Raw genomic sequence first — 25009 nt, 5'->3', positions numbered from 1 at the left:
TCCGCGTTCCCAGCGTCTTAAAAATCAATCGGTTGTCGGCACATTTTTATATTCTTCTTCGCGCGAATGATTTACCTGCATAATCCTCGTCAATATCGAGGATTTATTTCAAGTTTATATGCGATTTATCGTTGTAATTACTGTCAAGAATTTGTAAATACATTTTTATGAAAGCAAATTGGCACGTCGCGCTCCGTAGAATGTTGAGTAGAGAGTCGCCTGTCTCCGAGGAGACAGGTGGAAGTGGTTAAAATTCGCTATCTTCGTCAGCTTTGACGATATTTGTTATACAGCAGTAGTACAACTCGGTATGATTTCATAATTCTGTGAATAAACAGCACCATTCCCGTCTTATTTACTCATGGGTTTGTCCCTATAACCGGGCTGCGAAGTTCACCCATGCACATATGGTCGTACCTGAAGCTGTTCGACAAAGCAGTGAAATTATTACGCAGGCTCAAAACTTTGTGCTCCTGTAAATATAAGCCAGTGTAAACGGTTGAGTGAGAGTAGGTAAATTATTCCACTTTGCAATCTGAAACTTTACAAATCAACATACTCTACTGTGTACGGTGCAATTCAAGTATAGAATAGTAAATTTGTTACGTTAGATTCCGCGTGAAATTGTTAATTTTGCGAACACAATGTTATTCTTCGTTTAAATTAACCCTACTGCAGTCATACGGGCGTCGATGGTTTTTAAACGACTTGGCGAATTATTCACGTCGGTCATAATCGCCGAGAGTTACAGATACTCAGTTAAGCAATTTGCATTGTTTTGCTCATTATTTTGTAACTGTTCCTCTGAAAAATCTGCTCTTAATAATGATAATGGTAGTTTAAAAAAAAAAAAACTTACCCATCATCCGCAAAAACTGTTTACTATACTTGAATCACCCTGTATGTATATAATGTAATGTACGTACCTTGCGTACAATCGTTTGATGTGGGTGCGTCGCGTACCAAATCCCGTACTTTCTGCCGGGCATAAAGTAGGTATGAGCCTAGTCATTCGGCTCGCTGGTTGACCCGGCGGTCATCTTATGGGCATCGTGTGGCTGCTGTCCTCGTTTGTCTTTGGTGACGAGAACAAAAACGAGAACGAGCCGTTGTCGAGGAGGGCAAAATTCTAGCATCTTATGCCATGTAGATACGTACAATATCATATATTATTGTAACGGAATAAATAATTAGGTTCGTGAACTTTTCATGCGAATTGTCGGACAACGAAATTGAATATTTGGAATAATGCTTTGATAGCAAAATACGTGTTTACGGTTTAAAGTCTGAAACAGAACTGTCTTTGCAATAATTTTGGTTGACGGAGCAACATTATTCATTTTTAAACATATGAGAGCTCTTACATTTCTTCTATCTATGATGACTATACTAGATCATTAGAAAGGAGAGGTAAAATGGGTGACTTCACCCTTTGTAACAAACAATATGGACGTATACTATGTGTATATATATATATATCTGTATTGTATATATGCATATATATATACATATATGTGTGTATATGCATAGCGCTGGCGTGAATCAAGATCATAATATCAGACCTTCGTCATCCGATGAAATTCGAGAAACAAAAGGGTCCTCGCGACGCTTTCGCTGCGATCCTTTGTACTATTGTACCTAACGATGTATATACATATATATATATATATATGTATGTATGTATGTATGTATGTATGTATGTATGTATGTATGTATGTATGCATGCATGTTTGTACGAACGACGAGATCCTGGGAGATTGGTGCCTCCTCTCCTCCTGCTTTGCATAAAATTAAACTCCGTTATCAGATCTAAATCTACGTCCGAGTCCTCACATTCTTTTATCCGCTATGTTTTTCAGAGAATCTCCCGACCCATGATTTATTCTCGTTCATTGTTTTGATCGGTATTTCGTTGAAACAGCTGGAATTAACGTGAGCTCGCGATGATATTTCTTCTCGTACATTCGCTAATATAAAAAAGAAAGTTCATTTCTGCATAATAACCCGCAAAACAGTCGGGAATAAGTTTTGGTAGTCAGAGAAATTAGCGCGGAAGAGGAGATATTCGAATTAAAATGGTGAAACTTGAGGGGAGCCCATGAGGCTGAAATCAAAACTGAAATAATGTTGTGACAAGGTTGCTGATTTTCTTTCAGAATATTATTTCTTCCCAAGATTAAACCTCGCAAAAGCTTAAATTTTTTCCAATATTTTTTCATCATTTTCGATATCGCGATTTTTGAAACAAATGAGATAATAAGAAACTTTTACGAGAGATTGTTCGAAATATTCTTCCAATTTTGCGAAAAAATCAGTAAACCTTAACGAAACCTTGGAAAATTATCGCAGTTGATGGGTTTGTGGTCAACAGAAAAATTCGAAAAACGGGGTTTTTGACGTAGGTAATCTAACGATGCAAACTATTCGACACTCGTCTAACATACCTGAACTCACGGACGAGAAAGCGCGCGCTTTATGGGCCACGCCCGTGCCTGCTTTTGGACAGTTTCATTTCCTCAAATGTTCACGGTGTGCATAAATTTTGTCTATACTTCATTATTATTATTATTATTTAAAGAAAATAACGCAGAACCCAGCGAAATAGACTTACACCGCAGGTAAGGAATGCATTGATTTCTACATTACACCTTGCACATGCGTTCGTCAACGCTGATGCCTGGATCGTTTATCGCGATTCGAATCGCCTCGAGGCATGCGCGGATGTAATTCTGGCGCCAGGACGGTGCGCGTCTCGTACGCAACGAACCGGCGATTTATCACTCTCAAATCGATACCGAGTCAATCAGCCCCCAAGGGGTATCTTGATGTCAAAACGGTGTCATCATTAATCGGCCGTGGCGCTGTCGTCGCACCTTAAATCCACTCTTTCGAGTTCGGCGATTAGCGTACTTGACGTGCGATGGTCGCGACTGGCGACTATGAAATAATCGTTACGCGCGTATCATGCACGATATACGTAATACATATTAGGTGCATCGAGGTATTCCACCCGCCGTTTTCGTTCTCGAGGCTTAAAGTCGGTCCGTCGTTCGTCCAGCGCCACAAATCCAACCGACTCTTGCAGTGGTTCCGGTTTAGCGGTGCGAATACTTTAGCTATGCGCATACCCGATGGCCCCGTTGTATTTTGAATATTATACGTCTCGGTATAACTATACGTTACAAGTCTAATCCTAATCCCGGAAGAGTGAGGTCCGATTCATTTTCCATGGCTACAATTCGACTCGTACCTTCATTACTCGTTGTCGGCGTCGTCGGTCGGTTTACCTATCCTAATATGAATTGTCAATAACTGCTGATGGAATATCTTTTTTCCTTTCCTCCTTTATTCTTAACGGCATTTGTGGTTTAATAAAATTGCAGCAACTAGCTTCTTCGAACTATTTATTCTACAGATTTAACAATACTTGCGGTTAATTGACATACATTTGACTATTTACACAAGCGCAGTAGGTTTTCTAACATTTCGATAATAATTATTGAGTACATATTTAAATTCAATAACTATTTATGAAGTATGCAATTCGTGATGTGTTTGCTGCGGATAATCGGTGATTATAACCTGATTCTAGTTCGGTTCTGAATCTAAATTTTTTTAAACAAATGGCACGCAGATCCTGCTTGGACGTACGAAAAGAAAGAGGATAGGGTAGTTTTGACTTCTATTGCTTCGTCTTTTGGGGGGGGGGGGGGGGGGGAGCTTGTCTTCTTTCGCACGAAGAGTCTTCAGCTTTCTACTTATCGTTAGGTAGCTGATCGTGCTGCTCTTTCTCGAATCACTTCCAACGTCGACACCCGAATCTTCTGGTTCATCCAAGGCGCCATTAATTTCGGACAATACTCAAGCAAACGGCAATGATACCAGATTTTAAGATCATTCACGAACGAAGCGACAAAATGTGGAGTTTCTCTTAAACGTTAAGCAGTTCAGATTCTGTACTATATTCAAATTGAATAATTGATCTGTAAAAATTAGATTTTTCAAAACTTCCATCGATTTTCACATCCAGTGGCATTAACTTTTTACGTATCTAATTAGCTCTGATCCATTCAGAAGTAACCCTAAACTTTTGTCGGTTTCTTCTTAAACACGGGTGCCTAGTGTTTTTCGTTGTCTCATTCAGACTTTCGTTCCTCCGATCCAAAGTTTATCCCGTCCCTCGAATCAGATTCGAATGTCGCATATACAGCTGCGTCGTACAGGTACATGGGTGAAAGATGATATTGGTGCGTGTCGCGTCTCTCCGGCCTCGGACCGTAGACTCCGTCGAACTTGTTCCTATCTCGTTGGCTGTCAGATTGTTGACAGATGCAGTGACACGCTTAATAGGATTATTTGTGCTCCCAAAGGCGCTTAAACGGTTCTCTAGAGTATCTCTACCGGATCTACCTGACGGCATGCGGTATAATTGCGTCGACATGTGTACGTCGGTTGGTTAAATATCGTCGGTTCGCACTGCCGAGGAGACGAGGAGACACGCGGAGCTTACACACCGCGGGTCACGTGCGACGACGAGGCGAGGCGACGCGTATTTTGCCCCTTTCCTTCTCTCCCGAGATTTTCATTTTATCGCTAACCGATCAGCTGGAACTATTACCCGCCGATCGATCGGCTGGTTTGATACTTTCAAACTCTGACGAAATATCCGGACACGTGTAGTCGTACGTACGTAGTATTTATATGCATGCAGGTATCAGAGCCGTTTGTGTTTCCTACATTAATTCTCACCCGTAGCTACCGGACATTGTTTTTAAACGATACGCGTATAATTAATTGATTTTCTACTGCGGAGTAATATTCTAATTCTTACACGTTCAATTTTTGTTAATTATTTTCCAATCTTCTAGTCTAGTAATGGAACGAGGCCGTTAAAATTACCGATACATTTCGGAAATTAAAAATCTGATCGCGTTTGAGCGACACCAAATAATTATATATCCCGTATAGAGTCAAATTCAAGCCGTGTTTCACCAGAGACAAAAATTGACACAGCGATTACGAGAGATTAATTGACGAGTAAATTTTATTTTTGGTCACGTGATTTCTCACGATTTCTAACATTTCATACGACTACCTAAGATTACAAAGAGATTACCAATGATCACAGATGCAGAATTTTACTTTCAACATTACCGATTTCAGTGTGCTTTCGGTGATTACAAAGTGATGTCGAATAATATTGAACCGTTGATCGAGCAGCATTTTCTTATATGGACCCGTGTAGCAAAGAGACACGGTCGATGTTTTTGATTTGGTTGCGACGGTCGCCGGCCCACGTTTTCTCCTCGTTCCCCATCGACCCCGGGTTATGGCAGTCCGCGAATACGCCGCCCGACCGCGACTATCGTATTCCGAGCCAACTAGTGCAAACTGTTGGTAACGAGTATAGAGCAGCCGAGTTCCTACTTTGCAGGCGGCACGTGACACTGACACGCGCAAAGTGGAACATTGCTATTCAAGCTCTTCCATATCAATTTCACAACATAACCTGATATTCGTATGCGTGCGCACAACGAACCAGCGTTAGTGCGTACGCGTATATAATGTCACGTATAAGGTATATTAGGTGTACCGTACACTGTTGTACACGTGTAGTTGCGGGTGATGCAATCGTCCGTACAGGTGGATTCAAATTAACGCGCGAAAGAGTATCACGGACGCAAATTTGTCTTGTATTGCACATTGTATGCAATTTGTAGACTTCTGCGTACTGTGGAGTTTATTATCGTATGATATATATTATACAGACGTAAATCGATCAGGGATTTCCTTAGATATCGGGTAAACGATCCTCGAGTACATACTGCAGCTGGTGGCGGGCAGCGTGAATCGTTACTTTAATCGTCGGATCGGCTTAATGGTTGCTAATTACCCGAGCAGACAGAGCGGCGCGTTCGCAACAGGATATCGCGGCGATGCCGTTTGTTTGCACTTTCATTTGACCGCTAGCTGGTTAGTTAGTTAGTTAGTTAGTTAGTTAGTTGGTTGGTTGGTTAGTTAGTTAGTTGGTTCGTCTATCCTAGGTTTGAACACGCCCATTGCAGTCTCGATTGCACCGCACTGCAGCAACGGCGTTTAACTTTTAACCCTTTGAGTCGGACGTTACTGTGCTGAGTCAACTTTTATAACAAGACAGTATTCTAGGGTTTTTGGGGATCGCTGATTACGAATCTCGGCGGATCCAATTTGACGGACGAAAATTTCAAATTTCATCGGATACGGTCAAAAAAGTCTGCAAGGATTTTCGGGGCCGCTGATTGGATTCGCCATAGTGAATTTTTAAAATCTGATTTCAGATTCGTAATCAGCGAGCCGAAAAACTTATGATTTTCAGTAAAACTTGTGAATGTGTAGGGGTGTAACTTTCTCGAAAACGAATTATTCCTTCAATTTTCACAATTTTTTTTCAATCGATTTTTTTCCAACGATAACAATTTACATTATGTCGCTGTTGAAAACTTATTAGTATACTGTCAGAAATAGCCAGAAACCTTAAAGAAATATGTTGAAAAGTTCTTTAAATACGTAAAAAAATGATTATAAAATAGGTGGTAAGAATACTTCCGCTGTGACGGAAAGGTTTAAGGCTCGCGTGGATCACGGGTTGCGTTATATGCCTACATATAGCAGGCAGACTCGCTTTCTTTGACGAAACCTTACTCGCGAATTGTAATACTAATATATCGCACTGCGAGCTGTCATCGCGCACGAACTTCTTATCGAAGGGAAGTGGTTGAAATATACGTATTTAGAAGCGCCTTTGCCGACACGCAGGTATTATACATTACATATAAAATCCTATCCGTATATCTATATCCACACGTAAACCTGCGTTATCGCATGAATTATATAATACACATATACAATGCGCGTAACGTACGTACAAAGCTCCACGCATGGCGTACCTCTCCACATGTGCGTTGTGTGTGTTGTGCAGGCTTTACCGGACTATTGATTCGCCCACGCGACTCTACGATCAACTCGGGCAATTGCGGATGTCGGCACCGCGGTAAACTTCAAAAATCAATCGGAAACTAGATTGTAGTTTTGACAGAGCGATGGGAGATCAGAGCGGAGCTTGAAAACAATATAGTAAATATAATTTATCAGTATAATCATGGAATATTATTTGACAATACTTACACGTATACAAAACTCTGAACCAAACGTGGAAAAATTTCGAAATAGCGTAGAAATTTGATCGTGGAATAAAATTGCGAGAGGAAGGTAAATTTGTTGATTATGGTGAAAAATCTAATCGAATGGTGGGTGAAGAGATAATTTCTCTTTCGACTGATTTGGAGAACGAACGAATGCGGAATATTATTAATATTATTATTTTTCTCCAGCCTCTTGTTCAAAACGAAAGAAGAACGTAATTCAACACTGCTGAACATTCCGAAAACAGCCAAGTTAAAAAGTAAACGTATCCATATGTGTTGCATTTCTCACAAGCATTTTCTCCCCATGTCCCGCGATACCCCGTGAATTTTATTTCTTAATTATTTCCCCCATTTTTTCCGAATGTCCCGTGAAGTTTCGCGAAGTCTGTCACGGAGACTACCTCGACCCGCTGCGCAGGCGCAATAAGCCTCGGAGTACGACAGCTACTGCCCATTATCACGGTATGTATCTGATCTATATAGGTATAACTTATTCCAATCGAAACGCAAGCGAAGATCCGCACAAAGCGGAGCCGAAGAATATACATATAGAAGAACATAACAGCCTCGTTTCATGAAATATCGACTCTATGTTAGTTTCTGAGGAGCTCCAATCGAAATCAATGCTTCTACAAACAACTACAAACGATTTTGGAGCTTCGTTTCATGAAATATCGACTCCGTGTCAGTTTCTGAGGAACTACAATAGAAAGGTCTTATACCTACTGCTCGCATCTGCAGGGTCTAAGGCATTGTATGGACTTTAAAAGAAAGAATGAAATATATATATCCATGTAAAAAACGAAAAACAGAACTAACTACCAACGGAAGTAAGTTCACTACGATCAACTACAAACGATTCTATGAGGAAAACAGTCGTTAAAATTCATTCATCTTAAACTCGGAGGATGGCGTTTTCTTGAGTGGCTATATTTTTTTTTTTTTGGCACTACTGCAAACGAAATCGAGTTTACTACAATCAAATACATGTCCCATATCTTTCAAAATGATGAAAAAATTTTGAGATCGGAGCAAGTCGGGTGCCAAGATTCACATAGCTGAAAGTGTTCGCGTTCTTTTTCTTCGTTCCAATGAGCCTTCGGCAATGCTTCACGCGTACGTACGGAACTAACTCTCCTCTCTATCACGTATATCATACCTACGATCGACGACGAGAGATTTTATCTCTGATCGCCAGAGGGTTTCATTCGGCTAAATATTCTGTACGGCCAAGCTGGTTCTGTTATCGGACAAGCGTGGTTCTCATCTTGCGATCAGACCTACTTGTCTCTCTCTCTCATACGCTATATTTTCTACAAATATACGTGATCCAGTAACTTGCATACACGCGGAATGTTATCTTTTCTCAAAAAATACAGACACCGCCGACGTTGACGTATGACGCAGAAGCGTTACGTACGTATACCGTTGTCATTTTACTTCCGATCTCGAAATCTATCGGCGCCAGTGCAGTGATACCGACTAGACGGTCTCACAAAACCGTTCGTTGACAAATTTGACGGGTAATTCATTGGAGGGGAAAAAATATTGCCAGCCTGTCAAATGATCCAAAAATACGTCTTAATAAATGTAAATTTTATTCCTTTTATAAATATATGTTATTTGATATGTACATAAATGCACAAAATTTCCAAGGCGTGCAATTATATTTGATTATCGTTTAATTTTATTACCCGCGGATGTAATTGTGTGTAAAACAATGAACCACCAGTCAGGAACTAACTGTGCGTGTAGTTTGTTTTTTCTTCTTCTTCACATCACCTTATTTACATCGCGTCAATTAGTAACTGTACCGGGTGTGTATAACCTGCATGGCAAGGATCGGATAAATCGGTACACCGACGCCGCGTAGATACCCGCGTTTTAACCAACGGTTCGTATAGTATAATGTATAATCGCTACGACGACGCGATAGTGATCTGAATTATGCACGCTTCGAATACGCCCGTGCGTGTCTGTGTGAATTCGTAATACATGTGTACATACATGTACTTTCACTCTGCAAAACTGGCGTCGTTATTATCGTGTCAAACATTCTAGCATTTGGTATTTTCGATACTTCACAAGGTTCGCGAAGTTTGTCCAACGACAACGAAACGATATTTGTATTTTTTTTTCTTTTTTTTCTTTGTAAAAATCTTTGTTTTGCAACGACAAAACTATTTTACACGCAGTCGATCGTAGTTTCAAAGTGAATAATCGAGTAGCTGTATGTTTTTTTCTGTAAATTTAAATAATCTCCATTGCGCGGTTGACCTGCGGCTTACGGCAACCTTTATATATTTCAGGGAATCCTAAGCTGCCGTATAAAATACTACAATGTACAACGAACTTGAATAACTGTGTTACTGCACTTATACCCATGTATACAGATTGCTTATCGCTTGCTTTGAACGTTTTTTAACTGCGTCTACATGGTTATTCCATGCGCTTAATATGCATCACATGCTACGACTATTATATGCCGCTAGTCGCGTAGGGCACAGTAATATTTTTTGGTGTTGGTTATCAAGAACTTTAATATATATGTATATGTGTAGCTGGTAGGAGAGGAAAAAATCAAAGATAAAAGAACAAGGTAGAAAAAAGATGAGGCAATTAACCAGATTCGACTTCCCCAGCAAGTGTCTTCAGCCGCCTGACGGACTGTTTCGTTGTCAGCTGGGATTACACGTATGCACGCATACGTCCGACGCACGATTCCTACAGGAGGATCTACAACGTTTAGTAAATGAGTGGGGGAGAAGGCGAGCGAGATTTGCTTGCGGAAACGAGACTCGGGTGGGCGTTGGGCTGATCGAAGTCGAGGCGCGTTGAGAACCACCGAGTGACAGACAGGCGTGACGCGTAAGCTGGATCACACGCGACGAGTGTTGATTAGCATACAATACACGGTATACAGGCTAATCTGATCGCTCGTTGACGGCTCCCGTACAGCAGAATGGTAGCAAACGCGTTCGCCAAATTTGCCCTCCCCTCCCCTCCCCTCGTTTCGGCTTTGCGGTTCCAAAATTTTGAACTTTTTTTTTTTTTCATCACTTACGGGTTGTCGGATAATATGGCGGATCTGCGAAGCGTTACTTTGCCCAAAGTTGTTCCTAAACAGTAAGTCGACCGTGACTGTCGTCTCTCGGTTATGTCTCTGAGAACGAGCACTTCCAAATTTCGACGTCACGATTTACTCCGGTAGTTGGAGTCGAATCGTGAAGCAGCAACCGAGCGATTCGGCGGAAGTGCCTTCGTAGCGTCGTCGTTGCGTGACAGCGACGCACGCGCCTTGCCGGACGTCGGCGGGTGGCGTCGGACGACGTCGCGTGTCTCTCCTACTCTACATTCGTATCAGGCGAGCATGAAGGAGCAACGCTGCCGACTTCTCTCAGGCGTCTTATCTCTCTTTTCGCCATTCTCACTCTCTCCCTCCCTCCCTCCCTCTAACCCTCTATCCCTCTCTCCCTCTCCCTCTCTCACTCGCGGGATTCTTTTTTCCCACCAGGCGGGATCTCTGGCTGAGACGCCGATCAGCCGAGCAGAAAATGCTCCGAGTCTCTTCATGCGTTCCTAGTCACGTCGATCCGCCAAAAGAGTACTCAGTTAATTAATTAACTTGATTTTTCACCCACATCGCGACGTGTCGGATCGACTTTTATACCTTCATCGAGAAACCGTAACCCCGAGGGTAACTTTGCCAATTCGCAGAAGAGATGTAAGGTATAATTCTTATTTGCAGGATCGATGATCACTTTGACAGCTGGCTAATGGTAGCAGAATCTTGATACGAGGAGAAAAAGTTTCTAGTAAAGATGAAAGATGAGCGAGTTTCTCGTGTGAAGTATTCTCATCGTTCCACCCTCGACGAAGCGTCTACACCGTCTATGGAATATCTTCGACCATTTCGGAGGCTCGTGCAAATTTGACGGGATCGCTCTTCGGATTAGAGTATTAGAGGAACAATCGCTTAAGCGGTATCAGGCGATAGTCTTCCTTCAGATTGCGCGTATCGTGCCCATGTAACGATTCCGATGCATTTTTGACCCTCGGTCACTCCAGGGGATCAGAAACCCGCCGATGACGCCAAGTCGCGTTAGTCGATGAAACCGACGCGGATCGCAGGCGCGTGTGCGCAACGACTTAAGACGATGGTCGTGTCTAGTTGGGATTAGTTCGTACTTTAAGTCTGTCGACGAAAAGGAATACTTAAGAGACGAGGAATTATGGAGCGGATTGATTGACGGAACTAAGAACGTCGTGATTCCTTAATTTTCATCAAAATTCATCGTACCAAATCGAGGTGGTCGTAAAATTTTTACATCATTCCTGCAGCGTCTTTCGTTGGAATTGTGTCGTAAGTTCTTTTACGTCTTGTTTTTCATAGTCGAATTTTACGTTATTTAACGTAAATCGTTTGTATTTTCGATGTTTAACAGAAAGTTTCGACGAAATTTGCCAGCGCGTTGAGCAGCCGGTGTATTCAATATTATATACGTGTAGTAAATCATTGCAGTTGGTGGCAACCTAACCTTTCACGAGACTATAAGGTGAAATTGTCATTATAAATAATTACTCGTAATCACGGCGCACCGAGCTCGGCGACGACAAATCTCACAATCAATTAATCGCTCGACACATCGAGCCGCGATGTTGTAATGTCGAGGTAATTAAACCCGCCTAACCTGTCGAAAGATATAATAATTTATAATAAAGTTCTTATTTTGCAATGTTCTTTTAATAGTGTCATTATAAAACCGTACAAAAATTTATCTACCGATCACGATCGAACTCGGCAAACCGACTTCACTTGTCTTCCGCACTGCTGCTGCTCCAGCCTGTAGATCGTTGCTTATTTTCATAAGTCTTTGGCGCGTTGCATTTGCGTGAGTTGGCGATTTTACCAATGATTTTTGTAAATTGACGGTTGAATACGAAAGGGTAAATTGTAAGAAAAATAAAGTTGGCCAACGCGCATATGTTCGCGACGCCGTCCTTAACCCTATTTTATGCTTGATTTGACCCAAAAATATCTCTGATTTTCACGCCCTCGATTCAAACCGCATGTCAAGGCTGAGGACAGTTTCATGCATCTATTTTTGTTTCACTTTATATCGGATTATATATTATACCGTGGGTTGAGCGTGGTAACCTTTCGAGATGAAGAAGAATAAATGACTCGGCGCCGGTTGCTAAAATCAAATTGAATCCTGGATCCGCTGTTCTTGAGATCGTGATAAAACTTTAACGAACGGCTGCCGGCCGCTAACGTGTTAATTCAGTTAATTTGGTTGATGTAGTTAGTTAGTTTACTAAATACAGCCGCCTGGAGCTAGCGTATCGCTTATAATATTTCGTCGAGATTTTTACGTGCACATACCGCGGGGTTTGCTTTAATTCGAGATAAATTAGTCTCCGGATACGGAGCCGCCGCGTTAATTAGAAACTTATTCCTAATTTGTTCGGATGCCTATCACGCTCGCATGTACACAAACTATGCGTGTATAAAGCTTACACCTGCAACAGCCTAGGTAACCTACACGACGACAGTCCGCGGGACTTGTCGACGGGTTAAAGAATTTTGTTAATTTTCACGTTTTATAACGTATATATATTTATAATTGGATTTAGATGGTGAATTTGACGTTTGCTCGAAAATTCGCGAATCTTACGGTTGTTTACGTTGCTAATGTAGGTTAAGCGAGTCGAGAGAGCGAAGCGAGTGGTAAATGAGAGGAGGGAGTATCGAATATGTACCAGAAATAGAGTGCAGATCTCGCGGAAAATATTGTAGAAACCTTTTCCATCCAGATATATCATTCCGAATGCTAAAATTCTTGTTACACAGAATGTGAATCTTGTGTCGATCGACTCCATGTATAATATACGTACTGTAACGAAGGTTCGTACTTCTCACCCTGTATATTTAAACAACGGAATATTAGCCCTTTAAAAATAATATAGACGCATGTTTCGAATAGATGAATTACACGGCTGCTGCTAAAACTTACGATACAGAATCGCATATTTTTCTACGGAATATTTTTTATAATACAAAAACGTCAATAGACGCACTTTGCGATTGTTGTACAGAAAATTTTTCACTGCGTACGTAATACAAGTATAATGTAGAATAATAAAATATACAGTGTTTCTGTGTAACAGGGAATGTTGCGTAACTACTACATATTTGGCCGAATCTCTTGACCGACCTGTTGCAGAGATTATTTTTTCGAGAATCGATCCTCTCTCCCATGAGCAAAGAGTGTGACCCAGGAAGCGATCATCATGCTCGCTAATACGATAAATAGATAAACGCGCGGTGATCCGGGGGCTCTGCTGTCCTGGTTCTGCAGCACCGGCAGCAGCAGCATCGTCAGGAGGCAAACAGTTATTGCCCGTTTTCGTTTAGTGATGAAAATTGCGTGAGTCGCGACGGTGCGGACGGAAAACTTGTATGGGAATGTTTTCTGCACAGCCTGTCCATCACTGGTAAAAATGATTGTGAATTTACTGTACATTTACTGTAAAAAAAAGAGTTGTCGATTTACGAAATCAGGTTTTAAATATACAAATTCGGTGTAGCGACGTAAATTACTATGTATTTCTCTGAAATTTACAATGAAAATTTTTGATTTTATTGAAAATTTATAGGAACAATACAAAAAAGTTATTTGAATTTACTAAATTTATTGTATTTTTAAATTGAATAAACAGTAAATGTATGGTGAATTACCTGTTTCGTATCCGAATAAAACTTCCAATACAGTGTATAGGAAGTTTCATACACAAATTTTTAACAAGTGTACCGCTCACTGTCCATGACGAATGGCCGGCTGATCTCCAAGCATCTTGCAATGATCGGGGGATTCCGTTTGTTTAAACTGCAGGATTGTTACCGCAACGTGACTTGCGGACGCCTGATTATTGACTGCCTATACTGCAGAGTGATAATGCGAATTTTTCATCATCAGATCGGACAGCGTAAGTTTCAATATTATTTATCATTTCGGGATGTTTATCAATTCTGAGCCATCTCGGCGAAAGAATTTCTACTCTTGCCTCGACTTTACTTTCTATCGCGATAATTGGTCCAACTAGTAACGTTGATTCTGCACAATGTATAGGTATAAATAAACAAAGGTACCGTGTAATTTAGCGATTAATTACAACAAACGATACGAGAATCAGCTTCGAATTACAATTTCACAGTCGTCGCCTTGTTCGAGTGAGACATCAGGCCATATCTCTGCCTGACAGTTTATTGCACAAACTTCTTTTCTGCCAAGTGATCGATTTACAACTGTACGTATGCTATAAAGTATAGATCCTTTGGAAATGCTTTCTAATGTAATTAAGGCTGCAACGATAAGATACAAACCATATATACATCATATACATACGCTTACGACGTCGTTCAGATTTAAGAAGTTTGGGTATTACCGCAAGGGGGAAAAGAAAAAGAAACTTGTAGCGAAATTTTCTCTTCTTGGAATTCGGCGCGATCGTTTGAGATAATATTTTCTCGAAGAGTCAGCGTCGTCGGTAATGCTGTTAATTTAATCAATCAGGCAAGTTTGCACCGGGGCCTATACGATACATACCTTGATTGCTCGTGTATTCATTACCCCCGAAATTGCAATCTCATCGTCAGCGGTGGCTCGTTGAAGCCACGCCTTTCGGTGCCGCGGGGTTATCGAACCGATTGGAACTCGATATTATTATACAGTCGTTCGAAGAAATTATTCTTCCCCCGGTCCAAAGTGATCACAGACTTGATTTTTCCCAATTTTCACCAACTCGATGCGTCGCACCTCCGAATTCTGCGGACCACCGCAGGTACGTTATATACGCCATCGGAAAGATTCGCTTGCAGTAAGACAAGAAATGATTCCTATTCGACAAATTTATTCGTCAATCGTCTCTATTATATTGTTTCATTGCCCGTAGATCGCTGGCTCAGTGTAAACGGTTCTTGTTACACCGGCTATGGGTTGATACTAAACGTGACTCGTCTCGAACTGCAGGGAATAGACGATCACGGGCAGACGACGAGAGACTGTAAAAAGTGCAGGTGCATGGTCTGCAAGCTTGTCGCGTAGCTATTCAGAGTAAATTCCTTACCGCTGCCTGCGTGCAGTGTGGCGTACGTGGAGTAGTGCGATCTATGGAATTAATCACAGCACTCCATGTAACTTTGACGCGCAGCTTTGGCCATTTTTCATTCTTTCGATAATTTTCGTACATCCTCACTTTCGACTTACATTCACCAATAATTCTTCATCCTGGTCTCATGCGGGTTACAGCGGCAGGCGAAGTTTCGTCCAATCTTTCAGCCTGTACGATGTTACATTCTTCGATTATACTTTTTTGCGCAGCATGTTACATGTACCCAGAGAAACGATTTTAAATTGTTTTTTTTTTTTTTTTTTTTTATTTTTTGTTCTAAGCGAATATCGTTCTGCAATCTTGGAGCTCCTTTCGGAGAATACCTTTTTAATTGAACAGAGGTAGTGGGAAATTTTTTTTATTGAAATACTCGAAAATTCTTGAATGCGCGTTTGCCAAGTTCTATCGACTTGCAAAGCGATCGATATTCGTTTATGTAAGTATAACGCGGTGGAAAGGATATATTTAAGGTCCGACGAACGCTGCAATTTGCCACGATACAAGGATCTCTCTGATTGCAAGCTGTTGCACAGACTCGGCCGAGGGAAAACACGTGGCCTAAGAACAACCGTAAACCGTGTAAACTCGTTTTTGCAATATATTTTTCGCTCAGTCACAGGCTGCTCGATTTGGACGAAACGATCGCTTCGAACGATCCGTTCGCGGTTGCCAAGTACAGGGATAGATTTATCGTCAATTAGAAGCTCGACGATTTTTTCTTCCCAACCCAGCTCTTGTCGATAGGATTGAAGACATCGGCGAGGAAAAAACGGTATCTTTTGAACCTTACCAATCGTTAACCGCGTTCCAAATGGATTGTTTGCCTGTCTCTGCAACTTGTTCAACGTAGGTAGATGATCGTAAATGTTGACTTTATCGTTTCAATTAAAAAGCCAAACTTGAGGGAATCACGAGAGAAGTATCAAAGGGAGAACGGAAAAGGCGTACAAATACCGCAAGGTGTTCCGCGTTCTACCTCACGCTTATAACACGTCATATCGCTGGGCGAAGTCATGTTATCCTGATACCGTGCTATTTCATCAATGTTTTTTTATCCACTCGGAGCTGAAATTTTAACGACGAGGTGCCGGATCGTGCGATACATGCAACGCGTGCAGCGCTCGACGAACATTTCGACTCGCTTACGAATTGCAAACGTAGCAATATCACTACGCTCTACTTTCAAATTGCTCGATCTGAATTTTGTGGACCGCAGTGTTTGCACAGCCTTCGATAGCTCAGTTGGTAGAGCGGTGGACTGTAGTTGGTTTTAAATATTGAGAGACATCCATAGGTCGCTGGTTCAAATCCGGCTCGAAGGATTCTTTTTTTTTTTTTTTTTCTTTATTCGCAAATCTTCTTCACTCCGGCATCAGATATTTCAGCTGAGATTCGACCAATTGTTCGACGACTTTATTTCCCAACGATGGAATCGATGTCGACAATATCTGACATGATTTACTTATAGCTTTGGGATCCTTGCATTTACGGCAAAGGACATGCGCGATACGAATTCACAGGTCATCCGCGGCTGCGGGCTACAAAATCATCTACCGCTTCGTTATCTCATCTGCGTAAAACCTGAAGCTATAATAACAACGAACAAGCTGCGTCAAATATGTATATTGTGCAATACACCTCAACAAGTTGAGTGTTCAAGTTTACACTCTAACTGTTAACCAAAGTGCACCAGTTTTTGTTGCGAGTACACGGTGATTTTTTCATCCTTTTTCTTCCCCTCGGCCTTGATCAAAGGTGGTAACGTTCATGCGGGACAATCTGTGCGTACGTACTTTCAAATATATCGTATGACTTATTTATATTATAAATATACCTATCACCAGGATCTCGCAATCTGTGAATCGGGAGATAAAAAGACTGCAGCCGGAGTTAATTCCCGCATATATAATAAAGACGTAATGCGATAACGCTTCAACGATATCACGCACATCGTACAACGAGAGTGGCTGCGTGCACACAACGAATATTGCACACGCGCATAATTCTCTGACAGCCAACGATCTGTTAAAACACATACGCCTATCACCTGTCGAGCGTGCACTGCCTGTTATAAATATAGGTATGTATTTACGTACAATGCGTACGCGTACGCGTACGAATACATGTGTGTACGGAATAAGAGCGATCCTCTCGCGACACTCTCACTCAGACTCACACTCGCGGAGCAACGATTCTCGGATACGTTCTTCTCCCTGCGATAAGATCCACGTTGGTGTATCGTAAGTTTAACCCCCTTGGTGTTTTGTTGAATTCGTTGTAGACGATCGCCGTCTCGCGGCCAGCCGTTCCCCTGACGTACGAGGTGAGAAAGCCACGCGAGGTGGAGGAAAAGGAGTGGGTTAGTAGCGGAGGCCAATTACCGGACATACGTCGTCGTCGTCGCGAGGAGAGGTGAGGAGAGACGAGTGCGCGTGTGTGCAAGCGCCCGGCTATGAGGAGGTTCATTTCGTAACGAGTGATAAGCATCTGTGCTGGACAGGTTTCAAATTAATGTCAACTCTTTGAAACCGAAAAAGAGTTTATTAACGCCCGCGGAGTCCCGGATGGACTGCCCCTGTTTCGCTCTCGGCCGGCGTCGCCGTTTCATGTAATTACAACCGAGGCGAGCTTTCATGGATTCATTCGAGTATCATCCTTCATGCTCTACCGGTTCCCAAATTTCATTCCCGGAGAGCGAATGACGTTTCAACAGATCTTTCAAGGGACAATCTCGACGAGAGGGGTTGTAGAGGTACGTAGGTGCGTCGTGTAGTTTTATTTCGCAAATTGGTTCAAGGTCGTTGTCTGTGATGGATTACGGATTAACGGGGAAACTGATAAGCGTCACGGCGAACGTGCAATCGTCTCTGCCAATAACGCGGAGCCTTGTTTCAGGGAAAATCGCCGGCGACGAGAGCGATCGAGACAACGTCGCGGAGTTTAAATATTCGTCGTAAATAGTCTCTCTGTAGTACCATTTTGAAACGTTTAACTCGCGGTGTGTCCTTGTCGCAATCTATCTCGGTGTAACACACCAAGTTCTCGCAATCACCCGCAGTCCGTAATTAACGAATCGAAGGAAGGTCGCGAATATCTGAATAACGATCGATCATGCATCGGCAAGTACGCAGCAATGATTTCCCCCAATTATCGACATACCTACGCAATGTTATAAATATATCGAGTGTAGGACGAGAGAACGGCGAGTATCGTTTCTGAAGAAAAAAGACTCGCTACAGGTTCGCGATGATTAATTTCCTTTCTAACTTTCGTGCCTATCCCCCGGGCCGAAGATCCAATCGATCAAAATTTCGATAATTACGGATCTGTGACGTGGATAAAGATCTCATAATAATTTCTCGGGAGTTAGACGCTGTGGAATATTGCGCCTACAGGCGCCTTTCGTGCCGTGGCAGCAACACTCGTTTTCCACTCTCCGTTCGTGCTGCCTTACGGATAATTGTATTGTACAGGGATAGCTCGGTAGATAAGAATCGGTCCAGATCGCTCGGATCCGCGTGAGCGCGTGGAAAACGACGTTTACTCTGCCGCACGCCCTTTACTTATACTCGTACAGGTACTACCGCTTTGCCAAATACTGCGCCGTATCTGTAAGTAAGCCTGTAAGCTGGCCGTATGCGTTGTACCGTAAAACGTTGACTGTGCAATTACACAGCTGCTACAGCTGTTGCAATTTCTATACAAGCGAAGGAATCGAACTCGTATAAAAGCGTTCAAGTCCTCTTTCATATGCATATATATTATTATTTATGAATTGCTCTTTAAATTACTGAGGAAACGTAACACGGGCGCGTGGATATAGGAATCGGATTCCGTCCGTGTCTTTCAAGACATTGCATCATATATAGTGAGGAAAAAAAAAGTATATATATAAAATATATATATAAATATATATGTATATATATATATTATTATAACAATATCCGCGTAAGTATTACAGATGTGCAGGGTACGTAAAAATAACGATTACTCCGCACCTGTAATTACAGACTTACCTTTTCTTGGGCCATTAATTACGTCTATTTACGATGTACATCCGACTGTACAATATAATTCGTGTATTCTCAGATTTAATATGACCGTGTACGCCTATGATTTAATCGGCGGAAGTGTATCGCCGTTTATCTATAGTCGACCATAATATCGTCTTTTTGTTTTCTCTCCTCGTTCACTCTCTACTCTTCCCCCTTTCTTCTACTTTTTTTTTTCTCACTTTTGACCAGATATCAGCCCTTCAATACGGAACGGTTCCGATTCGTGCTGTAAAACAGTGGTGGGTATCAAAGGCTCAGCGAATAGTAGCGATAGTCACAAATATTTCATATTTTGCTTAAAAAAATTGTGAAAATAAGATTAAAGAAGATAAAAAAACATTGGTTTGACGATGAACTTTCATTATAACCTCTAACCTCAAAGTTGATTTCTTTCTGTTACCAATTTGTCGTTAAAAAGTCAAACAAACAATCGGCTTGGCAATTTCCAAAATAAAATGCCACCGGTGCTATAGTGTTTTTGTGCGACTTGCGTGGTGTACCCGTCGGTCAATCAATCGTAAACTTTTAGCGATAGAGAAATGGCGCTATATTTAAAAATGCATATTCGCGTTCGTATTCGCGAATATCGATGGCGAACATACGCATCCGCATTCGCATTGGCGAATATTTAAAAATTCAAATTCGTTACATCGCTGCTTCCTACCACGCTGATACCTTTTGCATTGACGCTCATGATAAAGCGCTAGCTCGTGTGCCAATTTTATGGGCGTAATAAATTCTAATCAATCGATGGTTCCAAATCCGGGCACTGAACTCGATACATTTTTAAATGAATTTAAATCGCGATGTGGATTTTATTTCCTTTCTTTTCGGACGCGTCAAACAAATATACAAGGTTCTTATTATATCCTACACTCACTCCCCACGTTCAGGTACACGCGGGTGTAGCTAAAGGCGTTTACTTACATCCACCGTGTACTACGTTATATAGGTATTTATACTGCTTGAAGCTATCACGTGTATGTATAGCGAACACTATTTTAACAAGCGGTTTCTAGCGGGTTAACATACGGAACGGTAGTGATGTATATATATTATATACGCGCGGTACGTTCCACCCTGTAAGTAAAAGAGCGCCTCTTGTGCGGGATAAGCATGTAATAATATCGAGTTTCTTACCTCATGTACACATTATAAGGATCAAGGTACACAGGCTTTGCTTAATTATTACGTCTTGTGCCTTAATCTGATTAACGCGCAGGTTCTATGGTAAGGATGTAAGCAGTCGGGTCGTATTAGTTTTGGTTCGAAGACAATATTTCTGTTCAGTCGCGCCGTATCGGCCTTTACGCTAACGAACATCGCTTGCGTACGGCACGTTATACCTTGCACGTATGTACCACACCGTTTCTACGTGTCAGAATATACGTAGGTTCGTCTTTATATGCGCGGCATTTATTATATATTTATAGTAATATCCGAGGTGGATTGTAGACGGGTATATTGGAATGGTATGGAAGAAAAAGAATGTATAAAGTTTCATTTTTTTCTTCAAGTTTAGTTTAACATTCAGCACGGAAATTATTTTTTCGTAGGATGATTTGTGCGCGTACGCGTAGTGGATTGATATTCTTTGCAAAAACAAACAGGGAAAATTTATAAATTATTTAATAATACGCGAGTTTATAGATCAAAATCGCAATATTGACGATATTCAATCGAACATGTTGAACGAACATTTTGGTATCTATAATTGATGTACAGTCTGCCATAAAAAATCTTAGTCTCTGACTAAGTTCCGTTACCTTATGCATAAACATTTCTGGTAAATTATACACCTTTGGTGTTATAATGTTTGTTAATTTTTAGCGAGATTATGCAGCATATTATAAATTTCTCATGCCTCTTCGACACCGCAACGTATAATAATAAAGAAATAAAAATTAACGATTCTATATATGATGTGTAGTTGAAACTAGTACCACGTTACGCAATTGGTTGAAACAAAAATTAAAAAGAAACAAAAAAAACTTTCTCGCACATTGCTTATTTCTTAGTTAATTTATTTGTTTTTCTCTTCGCATATCGCAAGTTAATATGTTTGATACAAATAACCTTATTTTTTGTAGTGACAGTTTGATCAACGGCTCGTTAGTCAAAACTATTCAGATATAGAACCGTGTAACACGTTAAAGGAGGTCGTCGAACTTGTGTAAGAATTTCAACGCGTGCCCGGAATCATTTCTGTATGCATAGAAACGAGTACATACCATACGCACACAATTATATACACGGCTCGTGACTTGGTTATGTTGCTGCTTTATTATTTCTTACAAACAATGAATAATTAGATATGCATCTATTATATTCGGATCAACATCACAGATCTTGTAGGTGTAAAACAGATTGTAGAGAATAGTAAAATGCCGGCGTTGCTTTTACAAATGATTTATTACCGCAATGAACCGTGTTTGTATGTCTATAGGTAAACTTTTTGCGTATACCTATAATTTTGTTCTTTGTGCACTATTAAAGTCACCGTTTGGCGTTATTAAATCGGTCGGAAAAACGTGATTACAAATATTCTATCGAAATTCCACTAAAAGAAACGAAGGATGAATCTCCTGACAAATAATTTGTGTCGATTCAGAAGAACCAAGATCAAGAACTTCTCGGTTTCCCATTCGCAGATATCACTTAAAATCACCAAATTCTGTACCTACAACCCTAACCAGATTTATTCTTACTTTTTATAACGTCGAGTTGAATGTTTCAAATAAGTTTTTTTTTTTTCTGTTTTTTTTTTTTTAAATTATCATTTTTATCGCGATTAATGTGTAACGAAAATTTCGTTGCATTCGATTTGCCGACCTTCTTCTATTTTGCTTTCGTAAAGGCTTCTGGACGTGTCTTCCGTTATTACGCAACAATCCAAAAGGAAGCTGGGAACTCTCGCTACCGTATCTGTACGCGATTATCATAAGCCGTTGATTTATACGTAAACGTATTCACTTCTTACATCCATATTACATACGCTCGGTTTACGCAAAGCCACAACATACGGGACGGGCAAATAAACGCCTCAACGTGTCGCTTCGTTGAAAAAAGTTATATTCGCCGAAGTGTTTTTTATCTTTCTTTTTCCCCCGATCTAAATACGCCGTGCGAAAGACGAAAAACAAAAGACAAGACGATTCTTCAAATTGATTTTACGCTCGCGACGTTCAAAATATACAATTCCTGGCGGTTTCATTACCACGGGGAAAGATGTGCGAATTTTACTTTGCGCAGCTTACCGTAGCTGGTTGAAGTCGTGGTTGACTTTCGAATTACAGGTATTCTACCTACCTACGTACAATTATCAATTGTCCGTTGCGTTATGCCGCGCGTCAGCGTCGTTGCCGTGGTTATAGCTCCAAGTAACAAGGGTAATCGAAGGATCGTATCGTGGGTGTGTCGTACTGTTATATGAGCGAATAGGCACGAGCTACGGGTAGACGTATAACAAGGTACCTACCTATAACCTAGGTAATGTTCTCGCCGAATGCACCCATATGCTCCATAGTTTCACAATCGTTCAATTAACAGCGACTTGCGGGCAGGTGTAGGCAGCCTGCTGTCGGCTGGAACCTGCAGGTTGTTAAAATGAATGACTGTAATCGTGGTGCGGTACAGTTACAGTTGGCGCATATTCAGTGTCACCTTACGCAGGGGGCTGCAACGTGTCCCGACTCTCGCAATCAGCTCCGCACTTTCACATCTTTCTTCTCCCTCATCTATGTACAACGATTATTCGATTCGCGATTTTGTACGTGTGTCATTAGCACTTGCCGGGGATCCGATAACGTGTTACGCAAGCGTAAAAAAACATTTGAAATTGAACAGGAATTCACCGTGGGCATGCCACGTGGGATATCTACGCGTATTAGGGTGTTTGAGAAAAAAATAACTTGAGATTTTCCACCGTGGCACACCCTAAAAAATTTGTTTGGGATCGCGCTCATTTCATGTTTTACCTTTCGTTTTATATATTTTTTTTTTTTTTTTTACAATTTATGACGAGACACGTTGCAGCACTTCAATTATTATTCCTTTCCTGACAATTATATTCAAGCCAAAGATCAGGATCCATAACACAACGATATATCGACCGGAAATTTCATTCGCCTAAATTAAAAGTTCGTATTAAATTATGACTATTTTACGAGATTGATTTGATAATGAAAAAGTCGTGAGATATGCACTTCTCAAACATTAGCTGGAGTCCCTTTGGTCACGTAAATTGATGTTATGATTCATGTTGGCAGGAAAGAAAAACAAATGTCACACACGATACTTCGTAAAAGTGAAAAAAATGTTTGAAAAAAGTGAGAAATCAACGAAGCGTGATCTTCCGCATAACGTAGAACGTTCATCGTTTGACAGAATCTTTCCTTTATCCCGAACAAACTTTGTACGAGGTGCTATGGTGGAAAACGGTAAATAATTTTTTTTTCGAAACATCCCAACGTACATGTATATTGAATTATGCAGGCGGATACTCGTTTTCCGCATAATTATAGCAATATTTTTTCCTAACACGTCCGGTAAACGATACCGCCGTTTAAAAGTGAGCGGAGCGTGCATAACGCGATCACTCGAGCTGTACCCTGAACCTAACCTAATCTATTATGTACCTGATCTAGCGTGTTACGTTCACGATGACAAAACGTCCGCCCAGACGTCGGGACGCCCGCATTCGTGTAAGATCACATGTGTACGAACGGTGCGATATACCGGGTGGGTAATTCCTTGGTTTTATAGGTAAGGTGCCTCCTAGGTAACATATAACTGCCGTAAAGCGAAGCGACGAACCGGCCGCTGCGCTGCGTCTTACAATTAATTCGAAAATACTGCACGCTGGAATTCCAGTCTTCCGTGGGATTAATCTATTCGGCGAATAACGTCATTGAGGAGAACCGGTACCTCTGTGGAGCTTTTTTTTATTATGGTACATGACGATTAGGTACGCGGAACAAGGTGAAGAGATCGATCTGAAAATAGAACCGAAGCTGTATCTCTATCTCTTCTATATCTTTATTTTTAAGTATTATATAGTAAAACTCAACGTCTCTCTGTCTATTCTTCCGTATGTTCGCTTATATCTCTAGAAATACTCAATTAATTTTGATACCTTTTAGGATTCTGTACCTTGAAGGAAAATAACGGAACCCTTGTAGGATCACTTCGTTGTTCATCTGTTCGTTTGGTGAGACTCTTTTTCTCGGGAACGGGTAGAGGCGTCAAGTTGAAATTAATATCAAATACTAAAGTCTACGGTCCCTTGGAGGCGTAGAAAATTCAAGCTTCTAAGTTAACGCAATCAAAAGATACTGTTATTTATGTCACATATTTTTATATACTCGCAAACTAACTCGTTCAAACCTAGAGGATGCTTCCCGTTGATCTAGAATCATGAAATTTGGAGAGAAGCAAGGTCTCACGGCCAAATGATGGATAAAGTCCGAAAATAGTTAATTTAAGTCCTACTCGCACTTGTCCGGTTTTTTTCTTTGGGTGGCTACCGCGACTGGCTAGGTTTTAGGTTATACTTGGAGATGTAACGATATTTGTAAGCCAAGTCGGAAGGGGATT

General features: G+C 41.1%; 1 protein-coding gene and 1 non-coding gene across 3 annotated transcripts in view; both read left to right on the top strand.

The window, feature by feature from the left end:
• LOC107220574 (mental retardation GTPase activating protein homolog 4) overlaps positions 1–25009 on the top strand; it is a 259594-nt gene that overhangs the window by 6669 nt on the left and 227916 nt on the right. The gene's annotated exons all lie outside the window — the stretch shown is intronic.
• Positions 16587–16681, top strand: Trnay-gua. The gene is made up of 2 exons: positions 16587–16623; positions 16646–16681. It is a non-coding gene; the product is annotated as a tRNA-Tyr (tRNA).

This window comes from Neodiprion lecontei, chromosome 4 (genome assembly GCF_021901455.1).
Source record: "Neodiprion lecontei isolate iyNeoLeco1 chromosome 4, iyNeoLeco1.1, whole genome shotgun sequence".
NCBI lineage: Eukaryota > Metazoa > Arthropoda > Insecta > Hymenoptera > Diprionidae > Neodiprion > Neodiprion lecontei.
Note: the sequence above shows the minus strand (reverse complement) of the source record. Positions and strands in the feature narration are given on the sequence as shown.